The following is a 20,058-nucleotide window of genomic DNA, read 5'->3' as shown; positions in this document are numbered from 1 at the left end:
TACATTGCTAGATTCGAGAATCTGTCATTTTCTGCTCTTCTCTAAGCTTCTAAGTATTTTTCCTATGCCTTCCTTTCTATGTGCATAACATTGTGAATAAAAAAAAACAGATATCACTGTGATCCCTGCATTATTCCTATTCTTATCATTTTATTCCTGCATCATTCTTATTCCTCTTCCTCTTCCTCTTTTGCTCTTCCATGGACCCTTCTTGCTTCTAGGGGGAGCCACTCTTTCTCTTGTTTATTACTCTCCCTTGCACATGCACTGTCTCTCTCCTAAGGATGAAGGATTTATTTGGTCCACTTTTTGCAACATACTAACCCAATTCCACAGTCCTAAGTTTGTTTGTGGAATGGAACACAGCTCCCAAACAGATCACTCCTTTAGATTTTGCAATGCAGCTTTCATCACAAAACACTGCGCAGAAAATATATATTTTGTGGTAAAATGTGTGTGCAAAATGCTGTTTTACAGGAAATATCTGTGGAAAACATTGAGATTATTTTTCTGGGGGTCTAGAGTAGATTTGAGGTGGTCAGTCCAACTCTAGTATCACTTTCTTACTTCCAGATGATGTCCTGAGGTGATAAGTGAAGCTGCTGACAAGTTTCAAAATACCTTCTGTCAGCCATACAATTCTGCTTCCTTTGTACATCATTGTGCAGTATCAGCTGATGTGAAGTTAATAAATTTTCCTGGCAATGGTGATTTCTAAGAAGAGATCAGCCTACTTTCAACAGTGGAAGAATGTTATTTCCAATCATCGCATGACTTACGTGAACTACAGAAAATCATGATGACTCTGATTTAGCTCAAAATGCTCACTATTACATATTCTTACCACTTTGGCACAGGCTGACAATAATAATGTACAGCAGTTGAGCACGTGATTTGTATGCAGAATGTCCCAGGTTCGATCCTTGACATCTCCAGGTAGGGCTGGAAAGGTTGCCCATCTAAGAGAAGGAAAACTCAGACCCCAAATCTGCATTGCCTTGCTCACCTTTTTCGGTGGGTGGTGTTGTGGCCAGGCATCCAGGCCCCTGCAGTGATCTGGCATGGGGCAGGGAGTTGAAACCCCTCTCATGCCCTCCCGGCTGCATCGCCAGTGCTGGGCAGGGCCATGCCCAGTGTGGCCCCTCTGGCCAATCAGTGCCAGTAGGGGGCACTGCAGCCAGGGGGACCTCCTCTGCTGTGGGGGTGTGGATCCTGTCCAATGCCCAGACGTGGGCTAGGGCCATGCCCCAACCCCAACGGGGACCCCTCGGGTTGCCCCTATTTGATGTACGTCATAAGACACCCCCTATTGGTGATTTACTCTTAGATGAACTACCTGCAGATGGGCGGGAGTCGAGATATAGCCTGGCTTCACCCAATGCCTTAGCCAAACCGCTCACATCTGTAACCAATAAAGTTGTGGCTTATTTGAACCCATAAACCTAAATACTTGTGTCCGTGTGTTTATTAATCACTAGGGAACTGTGGGTCACAGGGCCTTGGCACACAAGGAAAGGCTAAGGAGTGAACCCTACACAACCCAGAGTGGAGTCTCTAAGATGGTTGGAAAGTGCCTTGTACACCTCCTTCTAGCAACTCCTGCTTTGCTTTGCTTTGGACCACATCAATGAGGCCGGGGGCGGAGGGTGTCTTATCATCTGGGCAGCCCAGGGCCTCCATACACACTACCCAAGCTTGCACCCCATGGAGGTCACTTCCGTGCTGCTAAGATAGTGGTTTTACTTCACCCCTGGAGATGCACTCCTTTGTCTCTCAAGACAGATGGATACCAACAACTCCTTCAAAAATGCAAAGGCCATCATTTCACAACTCTATTTCTCCCCCTACCCCTTGATCAGCATATTATTTCATGAAAGACCACCTTTTATATCATGCTTACTTAACCTCTGCATTAAAGAGGCTGCAAATTCATGACAGTGGGAAGAAGCAGCAATTTTATGGTGTGATAGCCTAATTAAGTTAGGCAGAGGGATTGGCTTGGTATTATGTGTTTTCTTCCTGAGAGCATTTTCTTATACTCTAGCCTCTGACCCATAAAATGCAAAAAGATAACTGCCCAGGAAAGGATAATAACAGTATGCTATGAGAATTAGAATGTTTAAAGAATAACTTAGCTAGCCAAATTATTTGAAGAGCAATTTTAAAATAGGCATCATAACTGGTCTTGAGATTAATAGGGAAAAGCAACAGGGGAGGGAGATGGAGACGTTTTTCACTCTGTCAACATTAGAAATGAAGCTCTAATCTCTGAATTCTGCAGATAAGCTGGTGCAGTCTTAACAGCACTGAGCAATGTGTGTTCTGGTAGCTTGAAACCCATCAAACACAATGTTGTAAAACTCAATTAGCAGCAGCATCTGCTTATTGCTTTGTCATTATCAGCAAGTGCTTTGCATTATCCACACACTGCTCAAAGAAGAAACTTCTCAAAGGTCTACCCAATGCAGAGCAGAAGGCTCTCCTTTACACTAAGAATTTCATCCTGAATTTTTCAGGCAATTGTTTGGCTCCAAAATCGTCCATCTGTGAATGGAAGGAGTTTCATCCATCTGAGGAAGCCTCTATCCTTTCAAAGAAGGAAATCTTTGGGTCCAACCCATAGAACATTCTCTTTTGCATGAAATCATAGAATCATAGAGTTGGAAGAGACCACAAGGGCCATCGAGTCCAACCCCCTGCCAAGCAGGAAACACAATCAGAGCACTCCTGACATATGGTTGTCAAGCCTCTGCTTAAAGACCTCCAAAGAAGGAGACTCCACCACACTCCTTGGCAGCAAATTCCACTGTCGAACAGCTCTTACTGTCAGCAAGTTCTTCCTAATGTTTAGGTACAAGATACAAGACTGTGTTTCATTACATATTCATAGTTGTTGTTGTTGCTGTTATTAATTAACCACCATCCACCCTTAGGTCCCACGGCAGGTTACAACATTAAAACACAATAGCTACAGCTAGTCTAACATGGTTCGACTGGACTTAACCATCCAGGGGTCCTTTACTTTTACCTGTTGCCTACCAACACAAAAAAAATATAGGAAGTATCTTCTGTGAGGCAGGATGGGGCTTGTGCTATCACATTTGTTGTGAAATGTCTATTGATTGTATTTAATTTGTACCATTGACAGGCATCATTGGTTCCTATCGAAAGCTCGTTGTTAGATTTGTCCTCACAAGGTTTTCTTCACATAATATATTCATTACTGTCAGGGGTTCAGGAGCAGAGTCACAGGAGAGGGAGGAAGTGGAGAGCGAGGGGGAGGAGTCCGAAGGAAATGTCAGCGAAGACAGCAGTCCGAGGTCTCTGAGTCTCTCCAGTGACTCGGAAGATTCACAGAAAGGGGCCCCCATAGTCCGGGCAAGGGGAGTGCCCAGGGGGGCACCTCGGGAAGAAGGGGCCAGAGGGGACTCAGAGAGTAGCAGCTGGAAATCCGGACCAGCGTCCCCCCCAGAGCGCAGTAGGGGGGAGGAGTCCCAGGCATCGGGATCAGGGGGCGCGCGGGCAGCGGGAGAACGTGAGGCAGGAGGGACCACACCCTCGTCAGGGAGCGAGGAAACGGTCATCAGGAAAGTTAAACGCGCGCACGCGCCAAGTTCAAATGTACAGGAGGGCGGCAAGGTGGGCAGCCCGGGTAGGGAGCCAGGTCCTAAAGCCCGCCGAAGAGAGGGGGAGGAGTCAGAGGGGTCAACGTCTGCCTCAGAAGAGTCTCGGAGGGAGGAGACCCCGGGGGGTAGTAGGACCCAGAGGAAGAGAGAGAGAAGGAAGAGGTGGAGTAAGATTAGAGTCTTAAACTGGTGCGCAGGGGGCGGAGACTCAGACGGAGCTTCGCCGGTCTAGAGTCCAGATGTAGGGCTGGGACGCTGAGGCTTTGAAATGGAATCTATTCTTCAATAAAGACTTTGATACTTTACTACCGGCTAGCGTTGGTCCTTGGTGAGCTGGGACCCGGAGCCAGCCCTGACAGTAAGCTCCGTCTCTCAAATTTTGGCACCAAGAACCTCGCCACGTGAGTCAACGCAGCGAGGGAAGAAGAGGGGTGCCTCCAGAGCTCACAAAACTCAGGCAAGATGACTACGGAAGAGCAACTAACAGCCCTGCAAGAAGCTGTGACACAACTCAGCACGGAGGTGCTTGCATCCAGGAAAAGAGAGGAGGAAATGGTTAACGCCTGCCGGGATCTCCAAGTCAGGTTGGACGTGCTTTCTAAACAAGGGCCACCGGGATCCAAAACAGAGGGCATTGGCTTGGGGAGAAGGGGAGGCAGCCTTGTATCTCATTTTGACTGGAGTCTACAGCAGTACCCCAACTTCAGAGCAGACCTGCTGTTTGCGCTGGAGCTGCTTGACAAAGACTTTAGAGATGAAAGAGAGAAAGTGGGATTTATCTTGTCCCATTTGCATGGGGAGGCCAAAACGTGGCTGAGGAATTTATGGAGAGATAATGATCCGGCGCTCCAGGATGCGAAGGCTTTCATTAAAGCAATGGACTCGTGTTTTTTATCAAAGATAGACATCGACATTGCCTGGAGGGACATACATGGACTTAAACAGGGCAAAGCCAGCGTGAGGCAGTACCATGCATGCTTTTTCGGACTAGTTCATGCACTGGGATGGCAAAAAGATTCTGAGCCAGTGAGAGACCTCTTTTGGGAGGGCTTGAATGCAGATGTAAAAGCGGAGATTGGAAGGGGGGAGAGGCCAAGGAGCACCCAGCAAGTAGTCCAGAGGGCTCTGGAAATCGGGGTGCATCTGGAGGAACGTCCTTGGAACAGGGAAGAAGGGCGTTGGGGAAGGGCACCAGCCAGAGCACCTCCCTTCTCTCCCAGAGAAGCAGCGCGTGCGCACTCCACACCCTCGCAGGGAGGGGGAGAAGAGCCGATGGAGATAGGAGGTGCCAGGGCTCAGTCAGCTACCAGAGCCCTAACACCGGGAGCAGCCAAAACGAAGCCTCCTAGAGGGAACAGGAAGTGCTACATCTGCGACAGTGCTCAACACATGGCGAAAGAGTGTCCCCAGAGGCTCCACAAGCACACTGCAGCCTCGGCAACAGTCACAGACGCAGCTCAATTGAAAACACAGCAACAGTTAAACGATGGAGTCTGGCTGGAGGAAGAGGCACTGGGGTCCAGCCAGACAAGTCAATGAAGCAATCCCCAGCACTTTTGCAACCCACAGACCCCCTCCCACCCAAACCAGTGGTGCAGCTTACAGCGTCTCTCCAACTGCCCAATGGACGCACTCTGGAGGTGCCGATCACCATTGACTCCGGCAGTAACGCTGACTTTATAGGACTGGAATTCATTCAGCAGCACAATATACCACTGCTACCAGCCACGCTGCCCCTGAACGTTGTCACGGTGGATGGCAGAGACTTGTTAGGGGTGCAGGTGGTGCAACAAACGCAACCAATGGTGATGCGGATTGGAAATCACCAAGAAGTCATCAGCTTCAATGTCACCCACCTGTCGGACACGCCTGTAGTCTTAGGCATGAGTTGGCTGCACAGGCACAGCCCAGCATTGGCGTGGTACCAGCGCCAACTGACCTTCGGCTCCTCCTATTGCGCGGAACATTGCATCCTTCCTAGCCCGGAAGAAGGAGGGGACGACCCGCAGCTACAATTAGGCACGCTGCAAGCAGTGCCGCGCAAGTACGCAGCGTTTTTGGAGGTTTTCTGCGAGAAGGAAGCGGACAAGCTGCCTCCCCACAGGCCCTATGACTGCAAGATTGACCTCCTGCCAGGAGCGACGCTGCCAGCCGGGAAACTGTATTCCATGTCTGAGGACGAGCTACAGGAGCTCAAGGAGTTCATAGACCTCAACTTGAAGCGCGGTTTCATCCGGGAGTCGAAGGCAGCGGGGGGCAGTCCTGTATTCTTTGTGAAGAAAAAGGACACGCCCCAAAAGAGGCTTGTAGTTGATTTCAGGCTCTTAAATGCCAAGACCAAGCCCACGGCCTTTCCCATGCCCAAAATAGATGACCTGCTTGCAACGGTGAGGAAAGGACGCGTTTTTACAAAATTGGATCTGCGAGGGGCGTACAACCTGATTCGCATACGGGAAGGAGACGAGTGGAAGACTGCCATGTTCACGCCCCTGGGCACATATGAATACAGAGTTATGCCCTTCGGTTTACAAAATGGCGCTCACTGTTTTCAAGCCTTCATGCATCACGTCCTGGCGGGTCTCCTCTACAAGAAATGCGTCTGCTTCTTGGACGACATCCTGATATTCTCAGAATCTGAGGAGACCCACGAAGGTGACGTCAAGGAAGTTCTGCAGAGACTGCGGGAGCATCGGCTGTATGCCAAGCTGGAGAAGTGCCAGTTCGACAGGAAGGAGGTGGATTTCCTGGGCTACAAGCTGTCGGACAAGGGGCTTGCCATGGACAGCGCCAAGGTTCGCGCAGTGTTGGACTGGAAGAGCCCGCGCAATCGGAAGGAGGTCCAGCGGTTTGTGGGATTCGCCAACTTTTACCGCAAGTTCATCAAGGGGTTCGCGATGCAGACGGCGGCCATTACCGACACGCTCAGCTCCAAGAAGAAGAAGTTCATCTGGACGGAGCAAGCGGAGCAGTCCTTCCAGAACCTTAAGCGTCTCTTCTCGTCCGAAGGGCAGCTACTGCATGTGAATCCCAGCAAACCGATGAGGGTTGAAACAGACGCCTCAGACAGAGCCGTGGGCGCCGTACTGTTGCAGAAGGACCCGCATGGGGACTGGAGACCGTGTGCCTTCTACTCTAGGAAGCTCAGCAAGTCGGAGCAGAACTACACCATCTGGGACAGGGAGTTGCTGGCCATTCATGCAGCATTCAAGGCGTGGCGGCACTTCCTCGTCGGGGCCAAACACACAGTGCAGGTGCGCACGGATCATAAGAACCTGGAGTACTGGCGCACGGCAAGGTTCCTGAACCAGCGGCACATCAGATGGGCGGAATTCTTTGCGGATTTCGACTTCAGGATAGAATACATCCCAGGCGACAACAACATCATGGCGGATGCACTGTCCAGAAAGCCGCAATACCTCGAAGAGGCGGCACCAGCAGCGGCCAAGCACATTTTCGCTCCGAAAGCGTGGGCGTGCGCTTCAGCAACCGTGGACCTGGAGGCGGTCCGTCGAGCACTGCAGGAGGACCCCTTCGCACGAGCCAAGATGGAGGAGGTGCACAAGGGCACGGTGAAGGACGACGAGTTCCAAGTACGGGACGGATTGCTCATCCGCAGAGGAGCACTCTATGTACCGGGAGACGACCTCCGTGCGAAAGTACTGCAGCAGTTGCACGACGCACCCACCGCCGGGCACTTTGGCAAGGAGAAGACGGCAGAACTAGTTGCCAGAGATTTTTGGTGGCCCAAGATGCGGGGGGAAGTCGCGGAGTACGTCTCGAGGTGCGACACCTGCCAAAGGGCCAAGTCAGTGCACAAACCTCCGGCGGGACTGCTCGAACCGCTGCAGACCCCGAGCGAACCGTGGGAGAGGGTGGCCCTGGACTTTGTCACGGATTTACCCAGCTCAAGGGGTAAAACGGCAGTGCTAGTGGTGGTGGACATGTTCACTAAAATGGCCCACTTCATTCCATGCGCGAAGGTGGCCACGGCAGAACAGACCGCCAAACTGTTCATAGACCACGTCTTCAGGGTGCACGGTCTGCCACGGTCTATCTTGTCCGACAGGGGGCGCCAGTTCATTTCGAACTTCTGGCAGAAGCTGATGGGTTTCCTGAACATCAAGATCAACCTAGCGTCGGCGAGACACCCGCAGACCAACGGCCAAGCGGAGCGCGTCAACGCCATCATGCAGCAGTACCTGAGATGCTATGCAAATCAGCAGCCGACAACCTGGGTGGACTACCTGCCGCTCGCTGAGTTCGCCTACAACAACACGAAGCACGTGTCAACGGGGGTGACACCGTTCTTCGCCAACAACGGGAGGCATCCCAGAACCTTCCCAGGATTAGAGAGACTGGGGGAGGGGGAGCCACAGGCAGCGGAAGTTTTGGCGGTAGAATTGCAGGAGGTTCACGAACAGCTTAGGAGGCAGTTAGAGCTTGCAAAGCACGCATACAAACTGCAGGCTGACAAGCACAGAAGGGTTGGGGAGGACATACAGGTGGGAGACTGGGTGTGGTTAGCGGCCCACGCAGTGCCGACCAGGTCACTAGCTAAGAAGAAACTCGGACATAAGCAGCTAGGACCTTACCAAGTTGAGGCACAGATCAATCCGGTGGCCTTCCGGTTGACACTTCCGGAGGGATCCAGAATGCACCCAGTATTCCATAGGTCGGTGCTCACGCCCTACAAAGCACCTCACCGATTTCAGGCGCAGGACACGGCACCAGACCCATATGGGGAGACCCCCCCAAGGAGGGAGTCGCCAGGAAGGGAACTCATCAACCAGGTCACGGAGATTTTAGACTCGAGATGGGGGGAAGAGGGAGTAGAATACTTTCTCGCCAGTGAAGGTACCCCGGCCAGCGCCAACCGTTGGGTGCCGGACTATGCCCTGAACGAGCCTCTTCTCAAGGAGGAGTTTCATGCCTTGTTCCCACACAGGCCCATGCCAGCCGAGTATTTCGACGACTGGCTTTTCACACCCACGCTTTCAACCAGCACCTTCCAGGGGTTCACCTCGGACGAGGAACCAGCAACGGAAACACGTTCCCCGGAGGGCTTGCCCTCGGGGTTTGCCTCAGACCGCTCGTTTTGGTGGGACGATCGAGGAGAGGAGCGGTGGAGCAGGAGGTGGCTGAGGGGTCCTTGGCAGGCAACGGACCCAGAGGAGACCGAGGGTGAGATGGACATGGACAGGCTGGGGGAGGACGTTGGGTTCGAGCATGGCGGCACGGAGATGGAAGCAGAGGAGATCGAGGTCGGCGAAGACAAGGGGGACGAGCCGGACTTATCCGGATGGATGCACGCCACGGGGGACGAACTGTATCCGCCATTCACCCCCACAACGACGGAGCACCCAGCACCCCCGCCGGAGGAGGGGGAGGGGGGAACGGGGGGCTTCGAGGGGGGGATGGATGTCAGGGGTTCAGGAGCAGAGTCACAGGAGAGGGAGGAAGTGGAGAGCGAGGGGGAGGAGTCCGAAGGAAATGTCAGCGAAGACAGCAGTCCGAGGTCTCTGAGTCTCTCCAGTGACTCGGAAGATTCACAGAAAGGGGCCCCCATAGTCCGGGCAAGGGGAGTGCCCAGGGGGGCACCTCGGGAAGAAGGGGCCAGAGGGGACTCAGAGAGTAGCAGCTGGAAATCCGGACCAGCGTCCCCCCCAGAGCGCAGTAGGGGGGAGGAGTCCCAGGCATCGGGATCAGGGGGCGCGCGGGCAGCGGGAGAACGTGAGGCAGGAGGGACCACACCCTCGTCAGGGAGCGAGGAAACGGTCATCAGGAAAGTTAAACGCGCGCGCGCGCCAAGTTCAAATGTACAGGAGGGCGGCAAGGTGGGCAGCCCGGGTAGGGAGCCAGGTCCTAAAGCCCGCCGAAGAGAGGGGGAGGAGTCAGAGGGGTCAACGTCTGCCTCAGAAGAGTCTCGGAGGGAGGAGACCCCGGGGGGTAGTAGGACCCAGAGGAAGAGAGAGAGAAGGAAGAGGTGGAGTAAGATTAGAGTCTTAAACTGGTGCGCAGGGGGCGGAGACTCAGACGGAGCTTCGCCGGTCTAGAGTCCAGATGTAGGGCTGGGACGCTGAGGCTTTGAAATGGAATCTATTCTTCAGTAAAGACTTTGATACTTTACTACCGGCTAGCGTTGGTCCTTGGTGAGCTGGGACCCGGAGCCAGCCCTGACAATTACAGAGACAATACTCAACATTAAAATGATGAAAACAAAGAATACAATGAAGAAACCAAATAAATGCATCTAACTGGCAATGCAAAAGACATCGAGATTGCAATTCTATACATACTTACATAGTTATATTGAACTCAGTTGGGTTTACTTCTGAGTAGCAATGTGTAGGATTGCACAGTAAAATATATTTCCTACTGACCCTTAAATTAATTCTAGAAATAGATGAGTGCCTACCACTCCTTTCAGAATTATTATTCATCGTCCTCCCATTTTTGACCCAAATCATTTGTCATTTTTTGTTCAGTCTGACACAGACCATGCTTTCCATAGAATGTCTATTTTTGGTGGGGACATCTGTTGTTTTCTATCTTCCCACAATTTCTATTTTTGCCAATGATATTAGACTCAAAGGCAGTTCAGCAATCTTCTTAGCTATGAGATCCATAATGTTCAATTCCTTATATACTACTTCCACTTATCCACACTCATCTTCTTATCACACACATCACTGCTAACCTGTTCTCCACAATTCACCCCGATCTACGAACCTCATCATTATTCCAGGTACTTTGACAGATGAAGTTAATGAGCTCTCAATGTATCAGAAGGCCAAAGCAATACAATAAAAGCTGCAACTATTATGCCATGCATGATGGAAAAGTTTGTTTTTGCTGGGCAGGCTAGGTCCCCAAGTGTTTTCTTTTTCTTTTTACCTGCAAGCAAATGGTCAATGTACGGCAGCCTCTGATTGGCCAAGGTTCCAGGAGGGGGAGTTGAAAAGGAGAGGATTTGGAGAGACAGTTAGTTAGTTGAGGGGATAGTTTTTGGAGTAGGTTGGGATTGAGGATGGGAGATAGATAGGGAGATAGGGAGTGAGAGGAGAGAGAGTTGGTTCTGGGTAGAAACATCCACTCTGAGGAAAATATCACAAGCTAGAGAAGGAGTCTCTAAGCTTAGTGTGAAGGACAGTGTGTGATGTCCTGTAAGAGTAATAGGCCAGGAATTAACTGAGAGGCTGAGGCAGGAGAAGTAGAAGCTGTAAAGAGACAGCCTACTTAGGTCTCATTCCAGTCAGGAGGGGAGAGATTCTTCTAGAAAGAGAAGACTCCCAAACCAGTGATCCATTGGGTATGTTACTTGGAGTACCTCAGGAGTAGGGTTGTCTAAGGGGTGTGTAACCAACAGAAAATACCACCTTGTTTAAGAACCAAAGTATTAAGTGGTAACTGCTGTGCAACAACTGAGAATGCACTGACGTGAAATAACATTATAATCTGAAGTATCCTATGTTTTACCCACTTGTGTCATAAACTTCCTTTGTTAAATAGAATATTTATTGTTATTTTGATCAAATCCTTCCTGAGACTCCAAATTATTAAGTTTTACCTAACACAAGTCCCCCACAAGATAATCTAAGGTAGTCTGTGGGAATTTGTGGGATTGGTGTTCTGCAAGGTAGGTGCACTATTAAAGTGAGGGCGGGCCAACGGTGCCGGGGGGGGGGGGGAGTGCCGTTGTGCCATCACACCATGCAAGGAACATCAAAGAAAACAAAAACTAATTTTATTTGCATAATTTGACTTCCAGCTGCGCACCGACCCCCCCTCGCTCTCCAGGCTTCAGCGAAAGCCTGCATTCGCCCCATAGGACGCACACACATTTCCCCTTCGTTTTTGGAGGGGGGGAAGTGTGTCCTATAGGGCGAAAAATACGGTATTTTGATAACCTATATACTGCTTCTCAAACATCTTCTCTATAAGACATACAAGTAGCTTCATATGAAAGGTAAAAGTCACTTAAAAACTATAAAATCACAAATGACTCAAAATCCCTACTAGAATACAATTAAAAAGTATTCAACTGGTGCTTCAAGTTTAACAAGAAAGGGGCTCATCTGATCTCAGCTGGAAGGAACTTGCATAAAATTGGTCCCTGGTGGATGTAAGCCATGCATCTGAGTCAGGAGGGACCACAAGCAGAGACACTCCAGAAGACCTCAGTGATTCGGCTCCAAAAGGAGTACAACAAACTAGAGATTGTGCTACATTTCTTATTAAACACTTTGTGTTATTACTATATGAGAAAATCATTGTGAGTCTATTGAAAATGAAATTAACTTAGAAAATAAGACTCACAAGAAATCTATATGCTAGTTTTAAAAAAATGCTTGGGTGCACATTATTGCTGTACTACAAAAAGCTTCAGTAGCTATATGAAGTAGGGGTTGGTGTCATAGGATCTTTATTTATGGTACAGTCATACCTCGGGTTACGAACACTGTGGGTTGCGCGTTTTTGGGTTGTGGACTGCACCGAACCTGGAAGTACTGAAAGGGGTTACTTTCGGGTTTTGGTGCTCACGCATGCGCAGAAGCACTGAATCGCATCATGCGCATGTGCAGACATGGCGCTTCAGGCTACGAATGCTGCGGGTTGTGAATGTGCCTCCAGCACGGATCACATTCACAACCCGAGGTATGACTGTATTCTAATGGCCATTCCTTCCACAATGTGAGGAAGTGGTATCCAGACTTCAAAAAAATGCACAAAACAGAAAATGTATAGAATGCAAATTATTTGCAATCTGGCTGTCTCTTTGATTATATTTTTTTTCAAAAGTTTTTTCCCCTGGTGATTCTATTAATAATAGGTGTTTCTGCATCCAAGAAAGACGTTTCATAGATTTCAAAATATTTTGACATCTGCAATTCATTCAAAAGGCAAAGCTGTTTGGCACTACAGAAACATGATTGTTGGTGGCAATACATATGAATCCATTCATCCTATCTTGTAAAAACCATGAATCTCTGAAAAGAGAATTAAAGTTACAATCCTACACCTTCTTACCTGGAAACAAATCCTCATTTTATTCATCTTTCTTCTGAGCAGACATGCATAGATTTGCACTGTACAGGCCTGATACTAGGCCAAAAAAAAAAGGTTATAGATCTGAAAGGAGGAAGTCTTAAAAAACCTATAGCCAGTAATATTTTAATCACTGGAAACGGTTCTTAATTTCACAGACTGAGTTTTATTATTGGGGCTGTGACAATGTAAAAAGGGCACATGAGCTGTTTATGCTTTGGGTGTGCAGAATTGCTGCCAAACACCCCAATCGGGCAGAAGCACTAGCATTACAACCATGAAACATAAAGCAAGAAATCCTCCATCTGAATGCAGCCAGAAAGTCTCCATTGCTGTCTAATACAAAGGCAACTAAAACCTGTAGTATTGCCCTTTTAAACCCACACTGCTTAGAAGTAGAGAGGGCATAACTATTACAGTGGTTCTGGTCTTTAATGGAAGAACAAAAAGTTCCTTCATTCTCTCAGGAAAATATACACATAGATGAAGCCTAAAATAGAAATTTAATCCACCCCAGATCCACAACTAGTTATAAGAAGCTATGAAAATAAGAATGAGCCAATTGTACTTCTGTTTCCTGCGTTTTCTAGCTCAGTATTTCTAGCTCAGTATTACTCAAAGGGTCTCCTTTGTGGAAGCTGCGTTTGGGTTCCATTGTCAGAATTGTCTCCTGTTTTTAGTGGTGCAGAGGTGGCCAGATATTAATTGCTATTTAGCTAGGGTAAATCAGGAAGATGTGGGAGATATTCAATTCAGTTTGCATTTAAAGACAAACCTGTCTAATTTGCACTTTCAATAACAATGTATGAAATGAAACACTGTCATGTCTTGGCATTTACACTTCTCCAAATTAAGCAAGGAAGTTCTCCAGTCAAGTAGTGTGTACAAAAATCAGGCCCCAGGATGAAAGCAGAATCAGCCAATCAGACGGGACTCGTTGTGTAAGTAATGTACATAGAAGCCTGAGGTTTGGGGGGCAATTGCATTGCTGTTTTACAAGCTGCAGTAAAGAGCATGAAATCACTGCAGGACTCCGAGTATATTTCAGCTCCCTTTGCACATCCATAACCTGGGGCAAGTCCGGTGATGGGCTTTTGGAACCTAACTGCTCAGCAATTGTCACCCCTGGGCACTTCCCTGGGTGGGGTGTGTGTACATGCCCTCACGCTTGAGGGATTATGGCAGGAGGTGGCAGGGGGAAAGAGTCCTTTTTCCAAGGGCAAAATGGCATTGGAATGGAGGAAATGGGAAAGGGGGTTGATTTTATATGATTTATAAAGCTAGGTATCTTCCCTCAGCTGTCAAGTCGAAAGAATACGTTCAGGCATAATATTTGTAACATTTAACAACTTTAAAGATATGCACCCTGCCCCGGTAAATTCCGTAGCAAACTGAACTTCAGTTTGGACATATGAGAAACTAGTGAGAGAAACTGAAATTGACAAATTTGCCCACCCTTAACCAGGAACATACAAATCGAAGCCCTTGTAGTACAAGGTGGAGCTAAAATCTGCCCAGAACATTCAACACCATGGACCAGTTGTGGAGTCAGAGATGCTCATTTTATTACTTTAAAATATTTTCTACCCTGAAATATGCATGTTTCCAAGTAAATGTGTTGAGCATCCTGGCAGCAAATGTGAACCACATTTGATTTCTGTAGTCAGGATGGTGCTATGATTTAAGTAAGTTTAAGATGGGGAACTGCACCTGATCAGATTATTTCTTTCTTTCTAATCAGGGTTGGCAAACGGGTTTTGTGCTTCTGTGTTATAAAGTGTCAAATTCCATGTGAGAGAGAATAAAAGGGTTAATTGTGAGCTTTGTAACAACTGAAGCACACACATGGTCATCTAAGGAGGGCAGTGTGTGTGTGTGTGACTAAAATCATTGCACTCAGGGAGGTTTTTCAGAATTCCTATCCCCATAATTCCCTGAGGTATTACATGTGCGTTAAATAAAATAAGCAACAGCAGACTTTCCTGTTTCTGTCAGTAAGAATGTGCAAGATTTTGAACTCCATAGAACTCCTCTGCATCTAAAAATAACCAAGAAGCTTATGGGAGAAAATTGTTGTTGTTTTTTGTTATTCCCCTTCCCCTTCTCTTCTTATTTCATTTCACCTCAAGTAGCGACTATTGTACTAGCAAGGATATATTCTGCACAAATCTACAGTTACTTGCAAGGATGAAGATTGTATTATCCTCTTTGATATGCTGCTGTTTAGGACAAAGTCTGTTTTCAAATTTACATACCTTGCTCCATTGCACATACTAGGAAAAATGCAAAAAAGCTGGGTTATTTTTTTTGCATAAAAGACAGCCCCCAAAAAGGGAACCTTTATTGCTCACAAACCAAATTCTTCTACATTAATTATAGCAGTACTCTGGAGTGAGAAGTCTCCATGGCAACCCCATTGTCATAAGGCACATGCAACTTATTTTAAAAACCTAGCAAGGCAGCTATCAGAATCGTATTTCCCCTTTTCTCAAGAAAGAAACCAGAAGGTACATTTTATAGTGTCCTGCAGAGGTAACAAAGTTATACAATTTCATTTCATAATAGCCAAGCAAAAGACTGCATTGTATTCGATATACTACAATTTGGCTCACACTCATATAAAATCTCAAAGGCAGCAAAAAAAAATCAATCCCACTGCCTGATTTTGTTCAGCTGCTTGCTCCATCAAATGCTATCAATGACTATTGGTTCATGATGGCTATATGTTACCTCCAGGAGCAGTGCCAGTCACAGTGACAGAGACCACATAGAATTGTGCTCCATTCAAAAATTACCGAAGGGGAAAGGAAATTTCAGAGAAATTCTGATAGGTGGGTGCAGAGTTTTTGTTCTTTCAGTGCGACAGAGAGCTTTTGTGACTGGCTTTTCATTCAGTCTTCAAATCATCTCACCACTGATCTGCACTCGGCAGCCTCCCCCGGTGCTTGCGCTTCAATTAAAGCCCAGGGGAAGACATTATGAGACAATTCCTCCCACAAGAGGATTTTTTAGGTCGGGGTTCAGGCAGCATGGGAGCCTGGAGAAATGTATAATGGGAAGAAAAATACGCACCATTCCCTCACCACCTCTCAGTGATAAGCTCAAAACCCCACAACCACCAGAATTCTAAAGAAATTCTAAAGTGACCTGATAATGAGGCCGGAAAAAAATAGGAGCCTTTTTAACAGAGGAGGAAAACTATCAAGAAACTGGAGGATCAATCTCAGCACAGCACTACTGTATACTATAGATAATTTTAAAATTCCAGGGCAGCACCCCCTTAAAACTGGGTTTTAAACTTGAAGGCCTGGTTTTGCAGTATGTGCATGGGTTTATTTTATTACTTCATTATTTCAACTAGATTAATAATTATTTGGTTGGGAGGGTGATGTGGTTATATGCTTTGTTCACTTAATTCTTCATTTGCTTTGTGGAAAGCAAAAGAAGGCAAATCTTATCTTATGTAAATATATATATTTACACAATAAGTTAATAAGTCATACGTTTCCAATAGAGCTATTAGTCTATCAACTAAATGCGCAATTAGACTTTTGAGAAAACATGCCATATATACCCAATGCAAAATGTGCTAGAGTTGATCTGGTAATAGGCACTTTTCTCTTTTATATTCAAGTTTTGATTTGCCACCTAATAGGATAGTTCAAAGCCATTGATTTTCTATGTGTGTTGTATTTTTAATGAAAAAAACATGCTGTGGATATTATGGATTTTTTTGTGTTCTGAGATATTAACCACCAGTGCAATCCACAACCTAAGTTTGCATGCTTGCATTCAAACTAAGTACTTTTAACTGAAATAAGTGACAATAACAGTGTAATTCATTGCATGTCAACTCAGAAAGAAACTCCATTTGAATTCACTTGGGCTTACTTTCAGGTAACCATGCATAGAATTACAAACATTTGGTTTGATTTAAAGGATTGTGCCAATTTATGAACATGTGTGGAGTCCACCAATGTGTGCATAATATACATCTGTATGTGTTTGATTATACTATCCACATACAACATCATTCTGGTGTGTAAAAAGAGGTATTTTCTATTTCTGTCCACAAGTTTCCAATTTCTGGTTACAGTTTTAAATTGTGTCTATGTCACATTCTAAGCAGATCCACTAAAATCTGTGGATTAAGTTACTCATGGTTAATGCAATTATATGTGTGGACACTTACTAATTTTGGGGCCCTCCACTCCACCTGCAAAACAGGAAATAAATTTGAATATGACATAAACCATATGAAAATGTGCACTTCTGTGAGTGTCTCAGAGGGTCCAATCATCATACAGTATACTGGACTTAGAAAATCCAGCAAGAAATGTTCCCAATAGGGGGGGGGTGAAGAAGGGATATAACTTCTGTGAATCAGTTACTCCTTGTTGGCTAGGGTTATTTGCCCCCCCCCCCATTCTTGGAAAAGAAATTGCTTTTGAAATTTCTTTCATATTTTTGAATAATTTTAGTATGAAAGGTGATGGTAAATCACAATTCTCTTAGAACACATGTGAGGTGAAAACTGATGGCAGCCCTCTGTCTATATTTCTTTCTAATTTTCTATAATCCATCTGATTTTGTAGCCCCTTTTGCCTTGCAGGTGTATTTTAATACGAAACATTGAAGTTTTGAGCATGAACTTGTTCTGCAAGGTCTAGCCTACAGCTGTTTTGAGAGCAGCCTTGAAATTTTTATTTTAACCATTCTCATGACTGAATGATTACTTTTGACAGGCGAATCAAGTGCCATTTTAGGCCTTAACTATTACTCTCTATCATCCTGGCACAGGCTTAGCCAAGGATTGTAAAATTTTATTACCATTTTGCCAGACTGTCTGAGAAGTTGAGATTTTAGGTTGAGGTTCGCCTTGGGATAGATAATGGAGAAGCAACTGGAATTCCAGTAGGGAAAGATGGAAACAAACAAGCAAAAAAAAATCATTATGTATCTGTATGTATATACAGCTTTCCAGATCCCGATACAATGAAATTCTTCAAAATGCCTATCATTGTAGCAAATAGGCCCCTCATGTCCCTTGATAAACATCCTTTTTAGCCCAGTAGTAAGATTGCTCTGTAGTAAATAATACTTAGAAAGTGCATTAATGAAGGAATGCATCACATGCATCAGAAAGTTCCTCAGTTTAAATTCCCATGCCACACTGTTTGTGTATTTGATACTCTTCATTTTTAGGTTTGTGCCATATAAATCCAACCTATATATTGTAGTCACTCTTCCTGTTTCGGTAGCATCTGTCTAGTTTTTCACATTTACCATGTTTACTATATTTTCTTATGAAATTCTTCCGTGCATCATACTACCAAGAGATTGAGTGGAAACGGTGAAATCTAAGCAACATTTAAAAACCCAGTTCCCTGCCAGAACCACCATCTTGAATACAAACCAACACACTGAAAGAAAAAACTTGCCTTTTAAATAAAGAGACAAAAGGCTTCAAATATTCTCCACCTAGCATGCTTTTTATAGATTGTCATTCCACACACAGATAGATCTGCCATCTGAACTAGCCATGATTGAAGTGTGAGCGATGCAATATTTTTCCAGGCCATTAACATCTTTCTTTTGTTGTTTTTGCAACTCTAGAAATCCACTTTTTTCAATGAGTGAGCATATTTGTCATAGTTATGCAAACAAGTTTTTAAAGAGAGAGAAAACATTTTCCTTGTACAGTTGTTAGGGACAGACATCAACAAGAAGTTTCCTCTCTGATCTTTCGACTGGCTTGCTTCTGACAGGTCCTGTGTAATTAAAATCATTGCATAGAAACAAAGAGATGGGAATCTTGAAACAGAGCTCACACAGCCTTCTTAACATTTTTGCAATGAATCAAAACAGACTTCTGGTATCCTGTTGCAATCAAACCTAAGCTTTGGCCAATAACAAAGGAGGGAAGGCTTTTTTAGTGCTATTTCAACAGGGCTAGGAGGACATGGGACCACAGAGAAGGAAAGCCATCCTTGGGGTGATGGGAATTCTATTGTAAATGTTAATCCTTTATTCTACATTAAACTTACACACACCATCTATTTTTCTAATAGATACCATAGGGATTTTCTATTCTAAGCACAGAGGAAGCTGCAGAATCTTAAAGCTGAGTAGGAAGCTGTTGAGGTACTGAAATCCGTTATGTCAAAATGCAGAGAACAAGACATTAAAAAGTAATTTTAAAGGACTTCAGTGGAAAGTAGGACATTGGTTAGGGATTAATGAATGGCTGGGTTTATGACTTGAATACTCACCAGCTGGTTATGACTCTTCAGGAAATATATTGGATTTTAAGCATTAAATTTTATTAAAAATTAGATCTGGACACATGTGGCTATAATCAATGAGAAGCCAAAAAAATATATATATAATCATTCAGTATTAATATCTGCTCCCACAAAATACCAACAAACATAGTATGAAAGAATAGGAATCCTGTGTCAGAAGCTCTATATCAGGGGTGGCCAACCCCTGTGGTCCTTCAGCTGTTGCTGTACTGTAGCTTTCATTGTCCCTGTCCATTGTCTATGCTGCCTGGGGCTGATGGGAGTTGGAGTCCAACAACACCTGGAGGACTGCAGGTTAGCCACCCTTGCTCTACATAGCTTATACCCCCCCCCAGACAGTCCTCTGGAGGATAAACTATTTGTTTGCTAGACAGAAATTATGCACATGGTTCTTCAGTTTGGTTCCTGACGTTTAAGCTACTACAGGAGACAGAGCAAAAAGTGATTGTTATAGAAGAAAGATCATTATTGATTGGAATCAAGACTGTAACAACAGTAACAAAAATTAGATTATTATTTAAAATAGCTAGATAATTCCCCAACTGAAACTCTGAAAATACAAATAGCTTCCAGAGACGTTTTTCTTTAAAGGTCATCTATACAAAGTTGAAATTCAGCCAGCAGAGCAACAGTTGCTAATAAATGACTCAGTAAACTAAACTGCCTAATCCAATGCATGTTTTCTCAGAAGTAAACCAAATTGAGTTCAATGGGACTTACTCCTAAATAAGTGTGCATCCTCACATAAGAGTAAATCTTACTGAATCCAGTGGGGCTTATTTTTCAGTAAATCTATATAAGGTTGCATTGTACAACACAAAGATGGGTATCCTTTTACATGGAAATCTGATGGAATTCAGTGAAACTTACTTTTGAGTAGATATAGGGTTACATGCACATGTATAGTTATTTTAATTCCTCTCCCAAACCTCAGGTAGCTTAAACATGTTTTTTTCCAGAGCTCCATGGTGTAAAACTAGAACTTTATGAAGTCAGAAGTCAAGCAAACAAAACATCATAGGGAGAAACAGCAGAGTTATAAACAAAAAGTGGCTTGAAGGTGTTAAAGAAGAGGAGGGCCT

Source organism: Podarcis tiliguerta, assembly GCF_965153285.1.
Source record: "Podarcis tiliguerta genome assembly, chromosome: 4".
NCBI lineage: Eukaryota > Metazoa > Chordata > Lepidosauria > Squamata > Lacertidae > Podarcis > Podarcis tiliguerta.
This window is presented reverse-complemented; position numbering follows the sequence as displayed.